This window comes from Hemicordylus capensis, chromosome 3, assembly GCF_027244095.1.
Source record: "Hemicordylus capensis ecotype Gifberg chromosome 3, rHemCap1.1.pri, whole genome shotgun sequence".
NCBI lineage: Eukaryota > Metazoa > Chordata > Lepidosauria > Squamata > Cordylidae > Hemicordylus > Hemicordylus capensis.
Genome location: NC_069659.1, coordinates 27,940,164 through 27,963,292, shown reverse-complemented (window position 1 = coordinate 27,963,292; position 23,129 = coordinate 27,940,164). Strand labels below are relative to the sequence as shown.

The following is a 23,129-nucleotide window of genomic DNA, read 5'->3' as shown; positions in this document are numbered from 1 at the left end:
AAATGATCACTTATCTGTTAACGGCAGCAAGAATCTCTTGCAAAAGCATGAGAAAAAGCAACACTTCCAGCAAGACTCGGCTGGTTAGAATATATTTGGAACGTGATATTTTTGTTAAAACTAGCGTATTATAAACATTCCAGGGATGAGGATACAATGTTCAATAGAATCTTAGTCTTACTTAAATTCCACTTTTCCTTTGAACAGCTTAGAGCAGCTTCCATAGATCCCTCAGGCAGTCTTCCATCCAGATACTGGCCAGACTGGCATGCAACACACACACACACACACACACACAGAGCATATGCCCTCTGAGCTTTGACCATTCCCTGGCATAGCTCCACCAATTAAAGCTTTCTCACATTACTTAAGCATGAACCCTGCCAGTCAATCAGCTAAAGCAGGGGTTCTCAAACTTGGATCCCCAGATGTTGTTGGAGTACAACTTCTACCTTCCCTAGTCACAGTCATGGCTGGGGATGGTGGGAGTTGTAGTAACAACATCTGGGGATCCAAGTTTGAGAACTCCTGAACCAATGGCGGTTACTCTGGCCTATTTTTCTGGACTATGCTGGTCTATGAAAACTCATACTCGAAAGGGAACAATGGACTGGACACTGAACCAAATGAAAAATCTAACATATTTGCTGGGTACTATGAAAAGACTCTAGCAGAGAGACCATGGCTAAAAGAGGGCCTCCAAACAAGAGAGCCTGGCACCATATAGCCAAAGAGAGTCTGTGAAGATGAGGCAGCAGATAAATCATTGAGGGTTGGAACGAGGTCACATCTAGCCCAGTATTGTTCCCATTGACTGGCACTGGCTCTCCAGGTTTTCCTGGAAGTTTTTCTCACGGGGCTTTTAAAGTAGGGATGTGGACAAATCTATTTTTTCGATTAGATTTGTACCCAAATCGAATCACCCCCCGGTTTGTTTTGGGTCCGAATCTGGCCAGCTAGCACAGGGGTGATTTGTTTTGTCCACAAATCTCCTGAAATGGAGATTTGGGTAGAAATCATTTTGTACCCACATCAATTCACACAGACAGCTGGTGCAGGCAGTGATTCTTTCAGCAGGAGGAAGGGGGGGGGTGGAAATCTCTTCTCTTTTCCTCAATAAGGAAAGCAGGAACAAAAAGCAGAGAATCCACTCCAGGCAGCAGGCAAGCTAAGCTAAGCTAAGCTAAGCTTCTCTGGTTCTCTCGCTCTCCTCCCATGAGGCAGAAAAACAGAATGGTGGCTGCCTGCCTTCTTAAGTACATTTGAAAATCCCTCCTTTGAACTTCCCACCGTCCCTTCTTTGACCCTTCCCCTAGTCAATGTGGGGTCAGTCACCCCTGGCAACACAAGATTTGAATGGAAATAAGCCAATCTGGAACGAGGGGGGAATCACCAGCCAATCACTGCACACTGTAAGTCACCAATATGAAGCTTGGGAGGGCAGGATTATTTTTAAAGAAAATATTTCTGACACAAAATGGAGTCAGCAAGAGAGACTGCCACAAAATGGAGGTCTGAATCTACAAATTTTTCAGGTCTAAAATCTGGGTTATTTGTTTTGGACCTGAATCTGCCCAGCTAGCCCAGGGGTGCTATTTGTTTCGTCCACAAATTGCCCCAAACAGGTAGATTTGGGTACAAATAGTTTTGTACCTGAATTGATTCATACATCCCTATTTTAAAACCCTTTAACTTGCATCTCCTCTGGAATGGAGGATATACATTCACGTGCGTGAATGTAGTGGTTAGAGCCAGCATGGTGTATTGATTAGAGTGCTGGACTAGGACTGAGGAGACCCAAATTCAAATCCCCATTCAGCCATGATACTTGCTGGGTGACTCTGGGCCAGTCACTTCTCTCTCAGCCTAACCTACATCACAGGGTTGTTGTGAGGAGAAACTTAAGTATGTAGTACACTGCTCTAGGCTCCTTGGAGGGAGAGTGAGATATAAAATGTAAAAATAAATTTTAAAAAATATTGGCCAGATTTACCCCAAAGTCCCTGCAAGTTATAGGGTAGCAGTTCATGCACAATTCGGGGTTTTCACTGTGTGTTATAGTGTAGCCCAATTTATATTGGAGGTTAGAAAATCCACTATTTGCGTTGGTTTTTGGGGACAACTTTGAGTCCACAGCAAATCCTCCCAATAAAGTCACGTTAAAGCCACCAGTGTGTAAATGCCACTGGAGATTCCAGGGATTGAACCATAGACCTTCCACATGCAAAGTAGGTTCTCTACCCTTGAGCTACAGCCCATCCTCAAATTCATAGGCTAGTAAAATCCAGATCTCTCCCATCTCCAGAATCTCACTGTTTCCCTCCCTCCTCAGTTTCACCCTCCGCAAAATGAGGTAATGATTGATGTTTTCTTTCAGACGTATTCTGTGCTATCTTCCAGAGTAATTTATTTTCTTAATAAAAGTTAAGTGTTAATGTTTCCCCCACTGTTTTATATGTGAAACTAATCATCATGACAAATAGTCTGTCAAAAACTATTCATACACATGTATTTGGCAATGAGAAAGTAACAAAAAAAAAATTATATATATCCCCCGAAACTAAAAAAAAAAAAGCCAAGCTTTTGTAAAACAAAGAATACCTTTCCTATTGATTGTGCATAGATAGCTTTTGGGCAGTTGTACTGAATCAAGGAAGATACTACAGTTACCAAGCAACCTCTGTCTATATATTATATTTGCCTCAAGCGACCTTTGAAATTTCATGGGGCAGCTCAATATGACCTCTATCTTGGACACCAAACTATCAGAAAGTGAAAGACTAGCTGAAGTCAAAAGGAGAACAGCAGAAATAATCAAGTGGAAGTGGGATTTGAAGTATAAAAACATTAGAAAGAATGTTTCCCCATCTGTTCACAAAGTAGGCTGCAAGTAGCTGGAAGCAGGATTATACCCACCGGGCCTGTCCCCTCCTATCCACATGTTTCCCCAAACCTGTAACAGAACCTGTGTTCATATGCATGGAAAAGATTCCATTCACGGGTGTGGATCAAAATGGGGGTGCAGCCAGTAGGGATGTGCAAACAGGTTCGAATTCGAAGCAGTTCAGTTTGAACTCGGACTAAACATGGCATTGAACTGGCAATGCAGGTCAAGTTAGAACTAAACAGAGCCTGGTTCTACTCAAATCGGTTCAAAGAGGCTCGAAGGCTCGAACCTCCATTTTAGGTTCTGGTGGCCATTTTATGACACTTGTGTCACTTGCTTTCATTTGCCAAGCTCCTGCTTCCCTGATTGGCCAGATGTGTCTGGCCCTCTGGTAGGCTTTGCAGTGCTGCGGGTCATGGAGAACTGACACCCTGTTGGCCCTGGGGAAAGGACAAGGGTGGGGGCTCCTAAGGAGGGAGATTCAACTTGTATTTAAGGGCAGCCCCTGGCCTTGCAAAATCATTCTGCTTTGCTGAGGTGTGTGAGAGAGCGAGCTGCCTGGCTGTTGCTGCTTTTTTGGCTGTAGAGCTATGCTGCCTCTGTCTCTGGTCTGGTCTCTGCTGCTGTGCTGGTGAGATCTGACTTTCCTGCCTGTGCCCTGCTTGTTGTTGTTGTTGCTGTTTTTGGGCTCCCACCCACCCACCCACCCCCCCAATCTCAACTCCCCTGCCCTTTAAGTAATTTTCCCTCGCCATGTGTGTGCTGCTATGATGCCCCACTCCCTTTTGATCCCCCCCACCGCTGTGAGTGTCTCCTGCTCTAGCCCAGCTAGCCCCTGCCAGGGAAGCCACAGGCCTTTGGCCTGAGGCCTCTGGTACATTTTTTTGATCCCCCAACCCTCTTTTTGCTGACTGACCGCTTTTTTTCTGGGCTGGGTTGACTCTGTCCCGAGCAGCCTCAGTCAGTCCCTTTATTCCATTATTCTATTATTTTGCATTGGGGAGGGTTTGGGGTTTTTTTGGGGGGGGTTGTTGTTGTTGTTTGTTTTTGCTGTTTCTCTTTGGAGCAGGTGCTTTTCTTTTAACCCTATTAATTTTTCAAGCCCACTTCTTGCTCCAGCAGTGGCTGCCTGCAGGCCTAGGTTCCCCCCTCCCCTCCACCTTATTTCCAGTAGTTTTCCCCCAGCATTTTATTTTATTCTTTTTTAAAAAAAAAAAAGTTTTTTGGGTGGGTAGCCTGCAGGCTGCCTATCTGGTCTCCCCCCGCACCCACCTGCCCTAGATGAGTGTGCATGAGTGGACAGGGGTCCCCTCCCCCCGACCATAGTTTGTGCTGAAAGTGCTGGGGCAGAACGCTCTTCAGGACTGCGAGAGAGGTAAGTAAGCATATTGTTTTTTGTTGCCCCCTTTGCCCTTAGATAGCGGCACTAAATAGGGCCTCCATGGAAGGGTTTGGGGGAGGGGTTTTTTCCTGTGCTTTTTCTTTATAGGTTGTTTCTTGTTTTTGCAGGTCCCCCTTAGTTGTCCCCCATTGTATTGTGTTGTTGGGTGGTGTGGATGAGAAGGCATTTAATTAAGGGGGTTTTTTGGTTAGAGTTTTTTAGGGGTCTTTTCCATTTCTTCCAAAATCTTAAAGAGCCCCTGGGGATTGGGAAGATGTCTGATCACTGTGTTCGGAGCAAGGCATGGAGCAGGGTGGCAGGCAGAGGAGGGAGGGGTGTCCCTGCTGGTGTGGGAGGCCAGGATGGGGGGCAGAGAAGATGGCACGGGGTCCCACAGGTACCCATCATCGAATTCTTTGCCCCCAGTGATGTGGTGGCACGAAGGCTCTCCTACCTGGAGGAGTCTGCTGCTGCTGCTGCTGCCGCACCAGGTTCGAGTGCATCGCCAGAGCTGCTGCCCTGTGTGGAGCCTGGCAGTGCGGGGGGCTCTCCTGCCAGGGAAACTGCTTCTGTGGTGGGGGTGGAAGACAAGGGCTTGATGGCTGGGAGTGCAGCCTGACCATCCCTCTCTCTTGTGGCCCCACAACACTCCTCTCACCACTCAGTGGGGCCCCTGATGATGCCCAAGTCATGCCAAAGTCCAGTTTTGGGTCCTCCAGGGCAGAGTCTGACTCCAAGGAGGAGGCACCACCTCAGCCAGGCCCTTCTGATACACAGGGTGGAAGGGGTAGGGGCGATGGCAGCAGGCGATCAGCCACCCAACTAGATCTGCCATCAATAAAGCAGCCCAAGATGGCATCCAGGACGGATGCCACCACAAGCAGTGATGCTTGGTGGCATTTTAAAGTCCCTCAAAATGTCCCAACCGTTGCTTGCTGTCTCCACTGCAGGGCACAGGTCAGTTGGGGGAAGGATGCCAAGTATCTGGGGACATGTAAGCCTTCATGTGGCAACACATGTGGTGCCGTCACCCAGATTTCCTTGCCCCCGCTGCACTGTGCCTGCGAGTAGCCATGCGAAGGCTTCATCGCTGAAGCAAGGCACACTGCCTGTCAAGTGGTGGACACAGGTGTCTGGCAAGAAGCATCCTAGTCATGTGGACCCACATCTCCTCACCCGCCTCATAGGGGAGATGATGGCCACCAACTAATGACCACTTCTGGTGGCTGAGAACTCTGGCTTCTGCCAGATTATCTAGATGCTTGCGCCCAGCTACACAATCCCCTCATGAACAACATTCACCAGAATGTTGTTCCTTCTCTGTATCAGTGATGCAGGGAACTCGTGTCAAGCATGCTATGTGCAGCATTGCCTGGCACCAGCGTGCATTTCACCACTGATCTGTGGAACAGTGTGAGTGGAATGCACAGTGCTCTCCTATCCCTTACTGCTCACTGGTGTGGGCCGGAGAGAGAGGGCACCTCTGGTGCTGCCTCTGCATCCAGTGTGTCCGACACCGCTTTTCAGCTCAGGTGGGCCATCTTGCATGTGGAGAGCTTGGATGTCAAGCACACCAAGGAGAAGGTGGCAGGTGTCATTGCCCTCCAAACTAAGGAGTGGATAGGCGAGTTGCCACACCTCAGATGAGGCTTCATTCTGACAGACAATGGCTCCAATGTTGCAGCAGCAACAGCACAAGATTTGAGGTGTATGAACATGCAGTGCATGGCACACATAATCCACCTTGTGAGGGCCATTCTTGGCCTCAAGGATGCTAAGGTGTCCACTGTCCAGGCCCACCCTATTCAAGGTGCTGTTGTTGTCCCAGGTGCGCTTGTGGGGAGGTCCTGCAAGACTGCAGCTCATTTCCACCACAGTGAGTGGTCCAGGAGCTTGCTCCCTGAGTGGCAGTGTGAACACGGGCTCCCGCAACATCTCATCCCAATGGATATAGATACCCTACCTACCTCTTGCTTCAGCACCTGTTGGAGCAGGAGGTGGCTCTCAATGACCTGGCAAGGAACAAGGCCTTGGGCATGTGCAACCTCTCGGAGTGGAAGCTCATGTCCAAGATGGTATCGGCACTTGAGTCCTTCTCGTTCACAACAAGAAGGGCTTGTTTGTGTGCCGATGTAACTCCTCTGAGCCAGGCCCTGCCCACAGTTATTCTTCTTGAAAAGTTGATGGGCAAACTCTGGACCTTGCTGACCATGCCAGAAGTGTAGGCTGTGCGCTGACTGGATGGCTGAGGTGGGTGATGGTGCACCCCATGAGCATTCACAATCCACACCCAGCAGCAGTGCGGGCAGGCCTTCCTCTCCCCGCTCCTCTTCCCAGTCTAGCAGCCTGGCATCCCAGGCAGTGGCACCAATGCAGCAGGCAGTTCCTCGCACTTGATCAGCCCAGTGGTTCAAGCGGGTATGCCATGGTGCCTTTCCTGGTGTGCAGGAGGCTCGGCCTACCAGGCCCTTCATGAGTGCTGCGCAATGTGTTGCTCAGTACCTGGAGGAGTCTGTGGAGGAAGACCCGGAGATGGACTACACGCAGTTCTGGGCAACCTGCCGCCAAGTCTGGCAAGACCTGGTGGTGGTTGCTATGTACCTCCTCTCCTGCCTGCCAATTAGCGTGCAGAGCCAGCAGGTGTTTTTCCAAGGTATGGGGAGGACATCCATCACGTGATGGGTTGTCAAGCTCTGCATGCTCTGAGACAGGGCCAATGAAATTTGAGCACGTCCTCTATTCCTTCTGCTCCACCCTCTCTACCCAGTTCTGGTCCTGTCTCACTCCGGGACAGTTCTGCTTTTTCAAGTATAGGAAGTTTTCTCGATTCGGCCTTTTCTCTGTGTGCAAGGGGGGGAAGGGATATGCCACGTCATCTGTACCTGTTGTGAGTGTCAGCTAAGGTTCCCCAGTGTGTACCTTTTCGATCCTTCCATACTCCCTCCCTCTCCCTGTCTCTTACCACCTTAATAATCCCTCCATGTTTCTTGCTGCCTATTGTTGATCTGTCCTCCCGCTCGCTCTTGTTCGCGGTTCCCGTCTCCCGCTCCTCGCACGAAATACCTTTAACATGGAGATTGCACATACCGGCAATATGCTCAGAGGCTCCCTTTCGGAGGGACCTCTTTCTGATAACCCTACAGGTCCTCTGGGAGCAGAGAAGGTGGAAAAGGTGGCGGAAAGTGGAACGCCGGTCCCGGCAGTACTTCAGGAGGGGGGAAAGCCAAAAAGCTCTCAGCCTCTAACCGGGCATACGAAAGCGCCCAAAAAATTGAAGCATTTAAAAAGGGCAGACGGCATTAAACAAAAGAAAAAGGGCAAAGGCAAAAAAGTGGGGGAAAGGTGTTTCTGGCACAGCACCACTGAGTGAATGGCTGAAGATTAGAGCCGTCAAGGAGCGGCAACCTGCAAAGGCGATATCGGGGATTCCAGCCAAAATCCCATCCACCATTTTGTCAAGCACCGTCTCATGCAGCCTGCCGTGAGCAGCTTCTGCTATATTGCTAGCCCCCACATTAGACCCTACCCCTTCGGGTCAACTGGGATTAGAAGTGATGAGCGCTACCCATTCGGGTAGTGTGCTTCATATAACTGAAGCTCCCAAGGCGATAGCAGGTACTGAAATGTCAGAAGTGACTGTACCGGATGGTGAGCTACTCTCAGTTAAGGATGTGCACTGGCTGGGAAAATTTGTAAAAAAGCAGTGTCTAGTCTGGACGTCACCTATGTTGGGGCAATCTACACTATCACAACCTGTGTGTGTGTGTGGGGGGGGTGTCCCTTAATCCATCTAAAGTAGTTCTGGAGCCACCTCGCAGGGGCCGTAAACCCTCCTTTTCTTCTTCCCCAGTTAGTCCAGTTAGGCGCACTATTCCTTTGGGAGAGCGCATTTATTTTGAAAGGTGTTCTAGGAAGCGTCAACACAGGAGGAGATCAGAATTGTCTCATTCGCCTGAAGAGGGGGCATGCTCCCCTAAGAGAGTTATCCTTAATGAAGGAGCATGCAATCTAGGGGCAGTGCCTGTGATAGCTACCACTTCACAGGACAATGTACTGTCTCTGATAGCAGGGGGCCCTACTACTGGTCTTAAATGTACTACCTCTCATCTGCCTCCACGGGCTTCAGGGTCAAGTTCATCTGACTCTGAAAAAGAGGAGGGGGAGCTTTCTGATGAACAAGCGCCGGCTGAGAAGCCCTCCTCCATCAGACTTTTCTCACCAGTAGAATTTGAAATTTTGCTGGCCAAGGCTAAGCAGGCTATTAAAGATGTTTCTGCTGAGACAGGTTCACACACAGCCTGCCACTGGGCTAGATCAGGAAGTATTCCCATCTACATCTACTTCACCAGCCATGGTACCCTTTCCTTCACTGTTTAGAGAAGTGATGCTGGTGGAATGGGGGGTACCTGTAGCATCTAAACCTGCTTTGCATTTTCCTAAAAAGTTGTACACCTTACCACCTGATGTTATGTCTATGTTAGCGGTTACAGTTGTCGATGCACCAGCCGCACAGTTGGTGACTGGAGCCTTGGTGAATAAGGAAGGGGAAGAATTCCTGAAATCCCCCGAAGAGAAAAAGACGGACCATCTCTTACAAAAGGGCCATGAGGCATCAGTGACGGTGATAAGGGCGGCTTCGACTAATTCAATCTTTGCGAGGGCTACTATCTTGTGGACTAAGGAACTGGCAAAGCTGGTACCTCCAGATAACATAAAATTGAGACAAGGTTTGAATAAGATAGCCAGAGCATCAACCCTCATGGTGGACTCAAGCCTGGACTGCCTCCAGCACGCAGCCAGGTCCATGGCGGCGAACGTGGCAGTGCGAAGGGGTTTGTGGCTGAGGCACTGGAAGGTTGACGCCAAGTCTAAGTCAGCTTTGGCGGCTACTCCATTCAGGGGCACAAAACTTTTTGGGAAATCGCTCGAGCCTGTTTTGGTCAAAACTCAAGATAAGAAAAAGGCGATGCCAGTGGGGCGCAGGGATTCTACTTTTCGAGGAGGAGGCAGTTTTCAAAGTTCCTTTCGCCCATACAGGTCTTTCATTCGCCCCAACCATGAGGGGTTCAGAGACATAGAATTCAGAGGAAACCAATACAGACAGTCCTGGAGACAACCATGGAATACCAGATCCAGAGGCACAGGCAAGGGCAGAGCGGGAGCCTTCTCCGGCCTTTCAGAACGATGTAACCACAAGCAATGACTCTCCTCCAGTGGGGGGCAGGCTATGGGCATTTGCCCAAACATGGGGGAACACGACCTCGGACCATTGGGTAACTCAAACAATCTCACAAGGGTACCGTATAGATTTTTTTGCAACTCCCCCCGATTTTTTCTTCGAAACACCAATACCAAAAAAGTATTCCAAGAGAGTATTGATGGATGTGGCCATAGAACATCTTTTGAACAACCAGGCTATAGAAAAGGTCCCTGTGACGGAGACTCCGGAAGGGGTCTTTTCTCTGTTATTTTTGGTCCCCAAAAAGGATGACTCCTGGAGGGCGGTCTTAAAAAGACCTCATGGAGGGCGGACTTAAAAAGGCTGAATCGGTATGTGCGGAAATGGCCCTTCAGAACGGAGTCCCTCAGGACAATCAAGTCAGCAATTCTCCCTGGGGACTGGTTGGCCTCGCTTGATTTGTCCGAGGCCTATCTGCACGTTCCAATCCAGCCGTCGTATCGCAGGTTCCTGAGGTTTTCGTACAACCACAGGTTCTACCAATACAAGGCCCTTCCGTTTGGCCTGTCATCAGCCCCACGAGTTTTCACAAAGTTAATGGTGGCAGTCATTGCCCACATCAGAGAGGAGGGCATTCACACGTACCCCTATCTGGACAACATGTTAATCCAATCCAGCTTGGCTTCTCAGGTGGTACAGGACGTCCAACTCACTGTCCAGACCATGAAGGAACACAGTTTCACCATCAACAAGGTCAAAAGCCATCTCGTTCCATTGCAGGTCCTGTTACATCTGGGGGTACTATTCAATACCGGGGTGGTGATGGTGAGCCTTCCAAGGGAAAGGCGGGAGAAAATTTCTTCAGCAATAAAATCTCTTCTAGTCAAGAAAAAAGCCCCACTGATGCTTTTGGCACGTATTCTAGGCATGATGATTGCCTGTCTGGACTGCATCCCTTGGTCAAGGTGGCACTCCAGACCCCTCCAGTGGCTGTTGCTACCCCACCAGGAGGCGATTATGGAGAAAAGAAGACTATGGATCAAAACGTCCAAAAAAGTCAGATGCTCTTTCCTTTGGTGGATTTCATCGGCCACAAAGGTGGGACAGCCATTGGAAACCCCCGAGAAGATCATCGTTACGACAGATGCAAGCCTGTTCGGATGGGGGGCACACTGCTCCAATCACCATGCACAGGGAAGATGGGAGCAGAAGGATTTAATTCACAATATCAACTGGCTGGAGCTGAAGGCTGTCCACCTGACCCTCATGAGCTTCCAGAACATCTTGGAGGGGCAACACGTCCTGGTGCGGATGGACAACATTACAACAAAAGCCCACTTAAATCATCAAGGGGGTACAAGGTCAAAGGCACTGATGCAGGAATCGGATCTACTCTTCCTATGCGCCGAAGATCACTTAAAGTCAGTGACAGTGGAACACCTGTCGGGTGTGGTGAACCTACAAGCAGAATGGCTAAGCCATCAGTTCCTGGACCCAGCAGAGTGGTCACTGCATCTGCAGGTGTTCGAGCAGATAGTATGGAAGTGGGGTCTACCCATAGCAGACACGTTCACTTCACGTCAGAATCACAAACTGCCGAGGTTCTACTCCAGGCATCAATGTCACCAAGCAGAACAGTTGGACGCGCTGGTGTCCAGGTGGCCATGAGGCCTGTTTTATGCATTTCCTCCACCGACAATCCTGAATTTGGTCATCAGAAAAGTGGTCCTCGAGAAAGCTGAAGTGGTGTTGGTTGCACTGTACTGGCCCAGGAGGCCATGGTTTTCAGACCTGATGTCACTCAATTCAGAAACCCTGGCCTCTTCCAAGCAGAAAAGACTTGCTAACACAAGGCCCCGTTTTCCACCTGGATCAGGAGTGGCTACACCTTCACGTGTGGAGGTTGAGCGCCAGGCATTAGGAAACAGAGGTTATTCACGGGAGGTTCAGGTCAGGATACGAACCTAGTGTCCAGATGGCATTCCACGAGTCATATTTATCAAGTTACATGGTCAACCTTCTGTTTCTGGGCTGGGAAGAATAAGGTCGAACCATTGATGATGCGGGTCCCAGAAGTCCTTAGTTTCCTACAGGCTGGAGTGGATAAAGGATTACAGCCTAGTATGCTGAGATGACAGACGTTGGTGTTAGCTTCGGTCTTGGACATTTCTACATGGGACCCACATGGTTCACAAGTTTTTGAAAGGGGTCACTAACTTAAGTCCGCCTCCTATTCCTAGATTCCCTTCATGGAATCTAAACAAAGTTTTGAATGCTCTTACTAAAACTCCTTTTGAGCCGCTGTGTAAGGTTGCTTTAAAGTTTCTGTCATTTAAAGTTCTTTTTCTTATTGCTATTACATCAGTGAGACAGGTTTCGGAGTTGGCCGCATTGTCAGTTCGGGATGAACTTTGCATTTTTCAAAAGGAGTCTGTTGTTATGAAGTTAGACCCTACTTTCTAACCAAAAATTAACACTATCTTTCACAGGGCCCAGGAGATTGTTTTGCCCTCCTTTTGCAATAACCCACAGCTCCCTAAGGAACAGTCCTGGCACACCTTAGATGTACGGAGGGCTCTCCAAATCTATATTAAACGTACTAGTGCGTTCCGTAAATCTGACTCGTTTGTTTCGTTTCAGTTATCCAATTTGGAAGCTAAGGCGTCAAAGGCTTCCTTGGCCAGATGGCTTAGAACCACGATATCGCTGGCTTATAAATCCTTAGGTCTGGCTGTGCCTAAAGGAGTTACTGCTCATTCAACCAGGAGTGCAACTACCTCGGCTACCTTCTCAGCTAGGGCACGTCTGGAGGAAATCTGTAAAGCAGCTACTTGGTCATCTGCATCTCCCTTTGTGAAGCATTATAAAATACCATCTTTTTATGATCCTCAGGTTGCAGTTGGTCGCACGGTCCTTCAGAGAGTAGTATGAGCATCCACTTCCCACCCTGTATCTGTAGCTTGGGTACGTCCCATCACGTGATGGATGCTCTCCCCATACCTTGGGAAAAAGAAACATTGGTAGACTTACCGTGAAGGGTTCTTTTTCTGGTATGGGGAGGGCATCTGGCCCTCCTGCGGATGCGGAGGCTGGGAATATGGGGTGGTGGGGCAACTCCCAGGGTACACAGTTTCTGGTATCCCTATATCTTTTTTCTACTGACTGTCCTCTGTGAATTTTATCGTTGGTGTTAGTTCATATGCTCGTCCTCAAGTTTTTCCATAGCTAAGCTCTACAGTACCAGAACTGGGGAAGAGAGGGTGGAGCAGAAAGAGTAGAAGAAGTGCTAAAATTTCATTGGTCCCGTCTCGGAGCATGCAGAGCTTGACACCCCATCACATGATGGACGCCCTCCCCATACCAGAAAAAGAACCCTTCACTGTAAGTCTACCAATGTTTCTTTTCACATGCTGCTGACGTGGTAACATCTGCTGGCTAGGCTAGGCGGTGCTGCCCTGCTAGGATCAGGGCAGATCCCAGCAGTTCTCATGTGCAGCCTAACCAACGCTGGGCTTCCCTAGCCTGGGTTAGGGGGTATGTGTGTGTGCAGCCTCACATATTCCTTCTTTACATTTTCCTTCAATTGGGGTTATTCAGTCTATATCCAAAGCAGATGAAAAGGGGGATATTTTTGTCCTCCACGTTAAAAAAACTTTCTGGATTGGTTAATAAGCTGCTTTCATTGACATGTTTATTCTACAAGCCGCAGCAGTGCTGAAACGACCAACATGGTGTAGTGGTTAGAGTGTTGGGCTAGGACCGGGAAGACCCAAGTTCGAATCCCCATTCAGCCATGAAACTCACTGGGTGACTCTGGGCCAGTCATATATCACTTGGCCTACCCTACCTCGCAGGGTTGTTGTGAGGATAAACATAAGCATGTACACTGCTCTCAGCTCCTCAGAGGAAAAGCGGGATGTAAATGTAGAAGATAAAATAAAACATGTAACAATTTAGGAGCAATTTAATTTTTAAAAAAGGTAAAATTGGTTTGTTTTACTTTCTATGACCATCTTGCTAATTTATAAAGGCATGTTAGATTTAAAACCCAACATCATAAAATATTAATGATGCTAGATTTACTTTAATTATTTCCCTAATCTGAGGTTTGTGAATTATGCGGAGGCACCGTGCTAGCAAGTTTTCAGATTGTATCCAAGGAGATATTCTTTTTCATACATACACACTTGTGTTCTGTAGGGGGAAAGGTGAAAACAAGTTTCCATTTTAGCCACCAGTGAACAGAACTATTTTTCCTTTTGTAAGAGAAATTCATATCTTTGTAACAGTGACAGAATTATTGTAGATGTAATGAAGATCCCATAACAGATGGAGGTTTTCAGTTTACAACAGCAAAAAGGTAATGGAAAGGAGATCATCACGACAGAGGTCTATAAATCAGAAATGATGGAGAGTATGAATGAAAATACATATATCATTATCTTGCGATACAATAATGTAAGGTCAAATACTGAAATTAAAAGTTCATCATTTAATATAGGAAAAAATAAGTACTTCTTTGCTGCAGCCTAATTAGTCCACGCTTTATGGCTGCAGGTTGTTTCCATGGCCACGCACATACAAAACATTCAAAAGAATGTATATGCTTTCTTTTAGTGGCTGAGATAGTCAGTCTTCAAATAGCTATGATAGGGGAAAGGGTAAGCTATTTGCATGAAATGATGATGGAGCTGGTCTTGTGGTAGCAAGCATGACTAGTCCCCTTAGCTAAGCAGGGTCTGCCCTGGTTGCATATAAATAGGAGACTAGATGTGTGAGCACTGTAAGATAAATTCCCCCTAGGGGGTGGGGCCACTCTGGGGAGAGCATCTACAGGTTCCAAGTTTCCTCCCTGACATCTCCAAGATAAGGCTGAGAGAGATTCCTGCCTGAAACCTTGGAGAAGCTGCTGCCAGTCTGTGAAGACAATACTGAGCTAGATGGACCTATGGTTTGACTCAGTATATGGCAGCTTCCTAGGTTCCTAAGAAATCTGCCTGTTCTGATTTAGAATAGGCTGGGTCTTTTGGAGTTTTATTATGTGCCACCCCCAGAGTACATTGAATGTGTAGGGAGAGGGGAGTGGGACCATTGGGACCATGCCCGTAGGATGCAGAACGCAGTGGCTGTGCATCTGGCATTTGTACAGAAGGGCTGTATCTATGTAGGACTCTTCTGTCCCATCTGGAACCCAAAGAACATGAGAACATAAGAATAGCTTTGCTGGAAGAGAGCTAAGGCCAGCACCCTATTTCCCACAGTGGCCCACCAGATGCCTTGGGAAGCCACACTCCCAGGAGATGGAGGTATGCTCCCTTTTCTGCTGCTGTTCCTCTGCAACTGGTATAAGAGACATTCTGCCTCTTAACATGGAGGTAGTCTATAGCCATCAGGATTAGCAGCCACCGATAGACTTATCTTCCATGAATTTGTCTAAGCCATCAAAGTTGGTGGTCATAACTAATTTTCCTGTGGCAGAAAATTCCATAGATTAATTATGCACTCTGTGAAAAAGTCCTTCCTTTCATTGATCCTAAATTTTCTGGCAGTCTGTTTACCTAGGCTAGCATCCTGTTTACCACAATGACCTACCAGATACCTCTGAGAAGACTACAGGAAAGAGATGAGGGCATGCCCTCTCTTCTGCTGTTGCTCCACTGCAATTGGTATTCAGAGGTGGCCTATAGCCACCAAACTAGTAGCCATTGATAAACCTGTCCTCCATGAATTTGTCCACGCCCCTTGACAGCCATCCAAGCTAGTGGCCATTACCACATCCCATGGCAAAAAAATCCATAGATTAATTATGTGCTTTGTGAAAAATTACTTCCTTTTGTCTGGCCTAAACTTCCTGGCCAGTTTCATTGGATGACCCCTGGTTCTAGTGTTTTGAGAGAGGGAGAAAAATTTCTCTCTATCCATCCTCTCTAAAACATGCATAATTTTATAAGGCTCTATCATGTCTCCCCTTAGTCATCTTTTTTCTAAAGTAAAAAGTCCCAAATGTTGTAGCCTTGCCTTGTAAGGAAGGTGCTCTTCCAGATCTTCCTGGTTGCCTTCTTCTGCACCTTTTCTAGTTCTAGAATATAATTTTTGAGATATGGTGACCAGAACTGTACTCTGGATGAACAAGGTTCCCAGTCACATGGTTAGCAAGCAGATACATAGGTAGCATGTAGAGAGCTGGTGTAATGTAGTGGCCAATGGACTGAGCTATGAATCAGGAACTCCAAGTCAAATCTCATCTCTGCCATGAACTCAGTAAGTGGCCTAAGACAAACCTCAGTTGTCCATTTGCAAGAGGAGGATAATACTACTTACTTTACAGGGTTGTTGTAAGCAGATAATGCATGTGAAATATTTTGAACACTCAAGAGCATGATCCAAACCTAGTGCTAACCCTAAGGCAGTGTCAGCCCCTTTCCAGGGTGGCCAGAACCTAAGGGGTATACTCGTGGGCCAAATGGGCCATAAGCCAGAATTTGGCTTTTAAAAAGCCAAATCTGGCCACCTAGGATTCAACAGCAGCACTCTTGAAGCTTGCCAGGCAGCTTCTTGCCAACATAAGTCACCAAACACACCTCTGGACAAATCTCACCTTGCCTCTTTTCTCCCCCCAGTTCAAATGCTGCATTGCAACCCACGTATGGCAACACACACACACACACATTTCAATCAAGGAACCATGATTGGGCCAAAGTTCCCAGATGCATATATACTGGTATTGTGCTCTAAGGATGTGCAAACAGGTTTGATGTCAAATGTGTTTGACGTCGAACTGGTTCAGTTCGACAATTTGGGGATCAAACCAAACCACCCCCTGTTCACACCAACCCTGCTCAATTTCCACCCCCCCAGCTCATTCAGGGTGTGCGTGTCGCAATTTCATTTTAATTTTTTTAAAAAAGAAGCTCATGAACTCCCCCCTCCAAAAATGGGGGTGGTGGTGTTTAAGGGGGTGCTGGACTGAACTGGCCCTGTCTGGTTCCATGCACACCCCTAAAGTGCCCATTATGGAAAACGAAGCTCCATGCACAACTGTAATGATATCAACCCTCACATGGGGGAGTGGGGAGCCCATCACAACATAACATCAGTTCTGTGTTATTTTCTAAGGCATTTTTGTGGTTTACAAATCGCTCATGATATATCTATGTCATTCACACTTTTCATGTTCCCAGTGGGAAACAGTGGTGTAACCAGTATACCTATCACCACTGGGTTTCCTCCAAAGAAATGTATATCCTTTCTCTGTGTAAACCACCCTGAGCCATTTTTGGAAGGGCGGTATAGAAATCAAATAAAATAATAATAATAATAATAACCCCCAGTGAGGCACTACCTTGGCGTGGTTGTGGGGCTTGCGTGCTCTGAGGAAGGTGAGAGCTATGCCAGAGGTCCAACCATACTGGACAGCTCTTACCAGAGGAGCCAGACAAAGAGTGCCTCTCCTATCAACAATATGGTGAGACGTAACTTTAATAAATCTATACTGGATCGGTCATCACCCGGGTCAACAAGGACCGCGCCAGGTGCTGGAGTCCCTGGACATCTGGTGGCAAGTGGGCAACAGGACTCAGGATCTTCAGTTGAGCAACCAGGGCTGACGACAGCAAAGTTACTGGAAGAAACGTTGCTTAACTGAAAAAAATATACAAAAAATGCCAACAAGGAAATAATGATCTGCTATTACAAGTCTAGTCCAATTAGAAGAGGTTATTTAAAAAGAATGTACCAAATTTGGAAAGAGAAGCATCCAGATACAGAAATAACAGAACAAAGGCTAGCAGACCAGAGAAGATTCCTAATAAGAAATAAAGTATTCACAGGAGTTGAGCTGGAAGAACTGCAAAGAGCAACACAGGCTCAAGATATGGAAGTAGAATTACCACCAACTGAAGCAGTTGCTCAGGCGCAGGTAGAGGAGGTGTTGGAAATAGAGGATGCCACTGTTGCTGAACTGTTTCAAAATCAAAACCAGGCAACCTCCCCTTTGCCTTCACCTCAAGAACCCAAATGACGTTTAACAGAAAAGCAACAAGAACTAAAGCAAAAAATAACTGAGCACATGAACCAAACAACCACCAGGGTTCAACTTCCAGCTCTAAAAACAGTTGCCAAAAAACAACTTGCTCAGGTATTAAAAGATGTCAATGCTGCACTTGCAGAAATAACAACCAATAATTTGCAAGAAACAAACCAACTAATGTACAGTGCAGCAACAATAACAACACAAGAGCCCGGATATAAGATCGGTGGACCTGTAAAAAAAGAAAGTAGTACATGACCTAAATGGAAGATTAGATTAGAAAATAAAATCGCCAGGCTTAGATCAGATGCTAGTAAATTGAAAGATATGAAAGAGAAGAAGCTGAAGAATGAAAACACCAAACAGTATCTGATCCAAAAATATCACCTAGATTCAAGGAAAATTAGAGAAGTCCTGGAAATAATAAAGCAGCAAATAACAGCAGTGTCAAAGAAGATTAGCAGATACGAAGCCAGAATCACACAACACAGGCAGAATCTCCAATTCCAGTCGAATCAGAGAGGTTTCTACCAAAGCATAGAAGGAGAAACTGCAAGAAACCTAGAAACACCAAATAAAGAAGAAACAGTGCAATTCTGGGGGAAATTATGGGACAATCCAATAGATTATAATAAAAAAGCAGGCTGGATGAAAGAGGTCAAAAAATGTAACCAACAAATGCAAGATCTAATAATAACACCAGAATTAAAAAGTGAAAGAGCAAAGAAAATTAAAAATTGGATTGCTCCAGGCGAGGTTGAACTGCATGGCTTTTGGCTTAAACACCTAACAAGCCTTCACAAACAACTATCAAAACAGTTCAATCACATTTTGCAAGGAGGTGATATTGAAAAATGGCTAACAACTGGGAAAACTCATCTCATCATGAAAGACACAGCAAAAGGTGCAGTTCCAAGTAATTATAGACCGATAACCTGCCTGCCAACCATGTTCAAATTATTAAGTGGAATAATAGCAGATGAAGTGATGCAACACTTATTAACTAACAAACAGCTTCCAGTTGAACAGAAAGGAAATTGCCCGAACACCAGATGCACAAAAGACCAGCTGCTGATTGACAAAATGATTTTAGAAAACTGCAAGAGAAGAAAAACCAATCTAAGTGTTACATGGATTGACTACAAGAAAGCCTTCGATTCATTGCCTCACACATGGATACTAAAATGTTTAGAAACAACTGCTGTCAGCAAAAACATATAGATATTTATTAAAAAAAACAATGAGCATGTGGAGTACACAGTTAACAATCAATGGCGAGACACTTGGACAGGTTAGCATTAGAAAAGGCATTTTCCAAGGGGACTCACTATCCCCTCTGTTGTTTGTAATCGCCATGACCGCACTTTCACAAATACTAAACAAAACAGGCCTCGGATACCAAACATTGAAAACATCAAGTTAAATCAACCATCTGCTGTACATGGACGATCTGAAGTTGTATGGAAAGTCCCAGTCAGAAATCGAATCACTGCTAAACACTGTCCATATATTCAGTAGCGATATAGCAATGGAGTTTGGACTAGACAAGCGTGCTGCATTAATAATGAACAGGGGGGGGGGGGGAGAAAAACAGAAGGAATAGAAATGCCCAATGGAAGCAACATCAAGAACCTGGAAGAGAAAGAACCTTACAAATACTTGGGCATACTCCAGGCTGATAACATTGCACACAGTGAAGTTAAAAGAAAAATTGGAAGTGAATACATCAGGAGAGTTAGAAAAATCCTCAAGTCCAAACTCAATGGCGGGAACACCATACAAGCCATAAACACCTGGGCTATACCGGTTATCAGATACAATGCAGGAATAATAGACTGGACCCAGGCAGAGCTAGAGACGCTAGATTGTAAGACCAGGAAAATCATGACCATCAGTCATGCTCTGCACCCCCGCAGTGATGTCGATAGGCTATACCTCCCTCACAGCTCAGGTGGAAGAGGAATGCTGCAAGTCAAACAACAGAGGAGGAGAAAAGAGGCCTTGCAGAATATATCAAGGACAGTGAAGAAGAGGCACTTCAGATGGTCAATAATGAGAAACTATTCAACACCAATGAAACAAAGCAGGCCTACAAGAAAGAACAAGTCAGGAACCGAGCAGAAAAATGGAAAAATAAGCCCCTGCATGGTCAATATTTGCACAATATAAGTGGAAAATCAGACATCACCAGGACCTGGAAATGGCTTAAGAATGGCAACTTGAAGAATGAAACAGAGGGTTTAATACTGGCTGCACAAGAACAGGCACTAAGAACAAATGCAATAAGAGCCAAAGTCGAAAAGTCAACAACAAACAGCAAGTGCCGCCTTTGTAAAGAAGCAGATGAAACAGTGGACCACCTAATCAGCTGTTGTAAAAAGATCGCACAGACTGACTACAAACAAAGGCATGACAAGGTAGCAGGGATGGTACACTGGAACATCTGCAAAAAATACAAGCTACCTGTAGCCAAAAATTGGTGGGACCATAAAATTGAAAAAGTTGAAGAAAATGAAGATGTAAAAATATTATGGGACTTCCGACTACAAACAGACAAACATCTGCCACACAATACACCAGATATCACTGTAGTCGAGAAGAAAGAAAAACAAGTCAAAATAATCGACATAGCAATACCAGGCGATAGCAGAATAGAAGAAAAAGAAATAGAAAAAATCACCAAATACAAAGATCTACAAATGGAAATTGAAAGGCTGTGGCAGAAAAAGACCCAAATAATCCCAGTGGTAATTGGCGCCCTGGGTGCAGTTCCAAAACACCTTGAAAGCACCTCAACACCATAGGGGCCACAGAAATCACCATCAGCCAATTACAAAAAGCAGCTTTACTGGGAACAGCCTATATTATGCGACGATATCTATAACAATTGACAATAAAATTCAGCCATCCCAGGTCATTGGGAAGGACTTGATGTCTGGATAAAACAAACCAGTCAATAACACCTGTCTTACTGTGTAAACAAGAAATAATAATAATAATAATTAATACCCACTTTTAGTCTGATATCCCTAGCTGACGTTTTTACAAAAATAGGACAGTTTGACAGCCTATCAAGGATAAGACCACATCCAAACTTAGGGGGATATACCACTTTGCATAATGAAAGACAATGTTTATATCTCTGTTGTTATACATCCCAAATAGTAGGATGTGGACTACAAATTCTAATTTTTTAAAAAAAATCTCTTCATTTCAGGGAGTCAGCAGAGCTAGCTGAAGTGGCATTGTGGACACTGAAGCTTCATGCCCAACTACAGAAATAATATCTTTCCCACAGGAAAAAAAAACCCACCAGTAGAATGTAAAGTAAGTTGTTCTGTAGTATTTTCAAAGCCATTGCCTTGTGGTTTGCAAATCCCTGCTCATAAATGAGTGGTAAATAATTAATCCAAAAATCTGCTCTGCACTACCAGTGCATAAGAAAGAAATGTACCTTGTTTTTGAAGGCAAAACAGTGCCTTGTGTTCTACAAAAGGATAAACCTGAAAGTGTTGTAATGTTTAAACAAAAACAAAAACAAAAACCACCGTTAGGCAAACATGCATCAACATGAAAGGCATTGCAAGAAAGGGGAGTTATTAGATTGTCACCTGCATCATCATGAATTTAAAGACGTTGTTAAATGGTCAAATGAGCAAAGAGTACTTGGCTAACAAAATCCAGTCTGCAGTTTTTACTCTGCAACCCACCAGCTGCAATCAAGTGGTTAGAGTACTCCTTGGTCGTTGGCATGTAGCACTTGAACTGTCTTGAAACATTGCTAAAGGAATGGAAAAAGTAGTGCTGAGCAGTCTCATTTCTTGGAGATATTGACACTGCAAATATCCATGACTTTCCACTTCCCATGCAAAAACTGCAGATCAGCTGTTGCAGATAAGTGTCCTGAATAGGCAGCAGGCACTATGTATGTATACAGAGACTCATGTTTGGAGTGTTATAGAAATATTTTAAATAGATAGATAGATAGATAGATAGATAGATAGATAGATAGATAGATAGATAGATAGATAGATAGATGTGACAAGCAGCCACGATTCAGATTTCCATGTTACTGCTTAGAGAGTTACCTGCACTTATGTAAAGGGAACACAAGTGAGCAATCTGACATAATGTGGATGGGAAAGCACAAGCTATTTGCAACTATGATTCAAATCTGCATTATGAAAAAACCACACACCTTTTGCAGATATATGGCGCAAACATGCTCCACAGTATATGGAAAAGTGAAGATTTCTGCAGAAAAAGAGAGGCTGTTCTCATGTGCAGCCTAACCCAGGCTAGGGAAGCCCAGCTAGGGTTAGGCTGTGTGTGAGAACCGCCGGGATTGGGCCCAGTCGCAGTAGGGCAGTGCGACCTAGCCCGGTTTCCCCCCAAGGTTAAGGGAGCAAAGTCCTCCCTTAAGCTGGGCTTGCTGCTCGTGTGTGAACTTGGGCTACTTCCAGCCCGGCCGCACATAAAGACGGGCACTCAGAGTGCCCATTTCTTAGGGGAATCCCCCAATGCATTGTGCATGTCACATGGTGCATGATGGGATTCCCAGAGGCTGGCACACATCATCCCGGCCTCCGGAGCCGCATGCTGCACCACCCAGTGCTGCTCGTCCAGAAGTGCAGTTTATGCTCCTAAAACAAAAACATGCTCATCTGGAGCGGAGGGGGCAGGTTTACCCCCACCCACCCTGCACCCTGCCTGCCCAGTCATGTGAACAACCTCATAGAATGGGTGGCTGAAATCCCACATGCATTGTTAGTACCAGGGGAGCTGCTCTGTGCTCATTAAAAAGTGTCCCCACAGTTGCACAAGAGCACTCTTGTACAAGTGCTGGAATCGCACAAATGCATAAAATTACCTAACTGCATTTGTTCAACTGTCTCAAAACATTGCTAAAGGGATGGAAGAAGTAATGCTAAGCACTCAAATTTCTCTTAGATGGTGACACTGCAAATGTCCACGACTTTCCGCTTCTAATGCAAAAACTGCAGATCAGCTGTTGAAGATAAGTGTCCTGAACAGGCAGCAGGTGTGTGACCATGTTGTGTCTACCATAAATAAAAGTGACTGGATGCCCAAGTGAATGGCACATAACAATACAAATGTGATAAGCAAAAATGATTCAGATTTCCATTTTACTGCTTAAAGAGATATGTGTACTCTTGAATGGGGAATACGATGAGCAACTGTGGGAATGCTTTTTCAATGAGCATGCAGCAGCTCATTAAAACTGTGTATGCTCTAGGCTCTTTGCATGGCAAAAATCAGACTTCCCAACAACTTGTACAGAACTTACATGTGTACAGTTGCTTATCAGAGACTCTGTTTCAGACCTTCCATTGAACATGCAGGGTCCGTGACGAAGGCATCTGGCATAGTCTTGATTTCCCCTACATGTAGGGCTACCATATTGAAAAATAAAGACACCCTTCCCACCACCATAAAAGAAAGAAGTTGCAGAAGTATAGAGACTAGGTCTACCAAGTGTCTTGAACAGGACATCTGCAGTGCTGATAGTAGAGCTGGCTGCTGGTGCAATAGAGACCAAGTCCACCAATCGATGAGGGCACCAGTGGTGGCAGTAGACGTGGCCTCTGGAGTATTGGATGCCCATTTTCACCATTTGTTTTGGGCATGAAGG

The 23,129-nt window shown here is 45.9% G+C and overlaps 1 long non-coding RNA gene across 1 annotated transcript; it reads left to right on the top strand.

Annotated features, from left to right (window-relative positions):
* The first annotated feature begins 3,432 nt into the window (after positions 1-3,432).
* LOC128352522 (uncharacterized) lies at positions 3,433-22,492 on the top strand. Its single transcript, XR_008320466.1, has 3 exons — positions 3,433-3,518; positions 20,694-20,803; positions 22,427-22,492. It is a non-coding gene; the product is annotated as an uncharacterized LOC128352522 (long non-coding RNA).
* Positions 22,493-23,129: the final 637 nt, after the last annotated feature.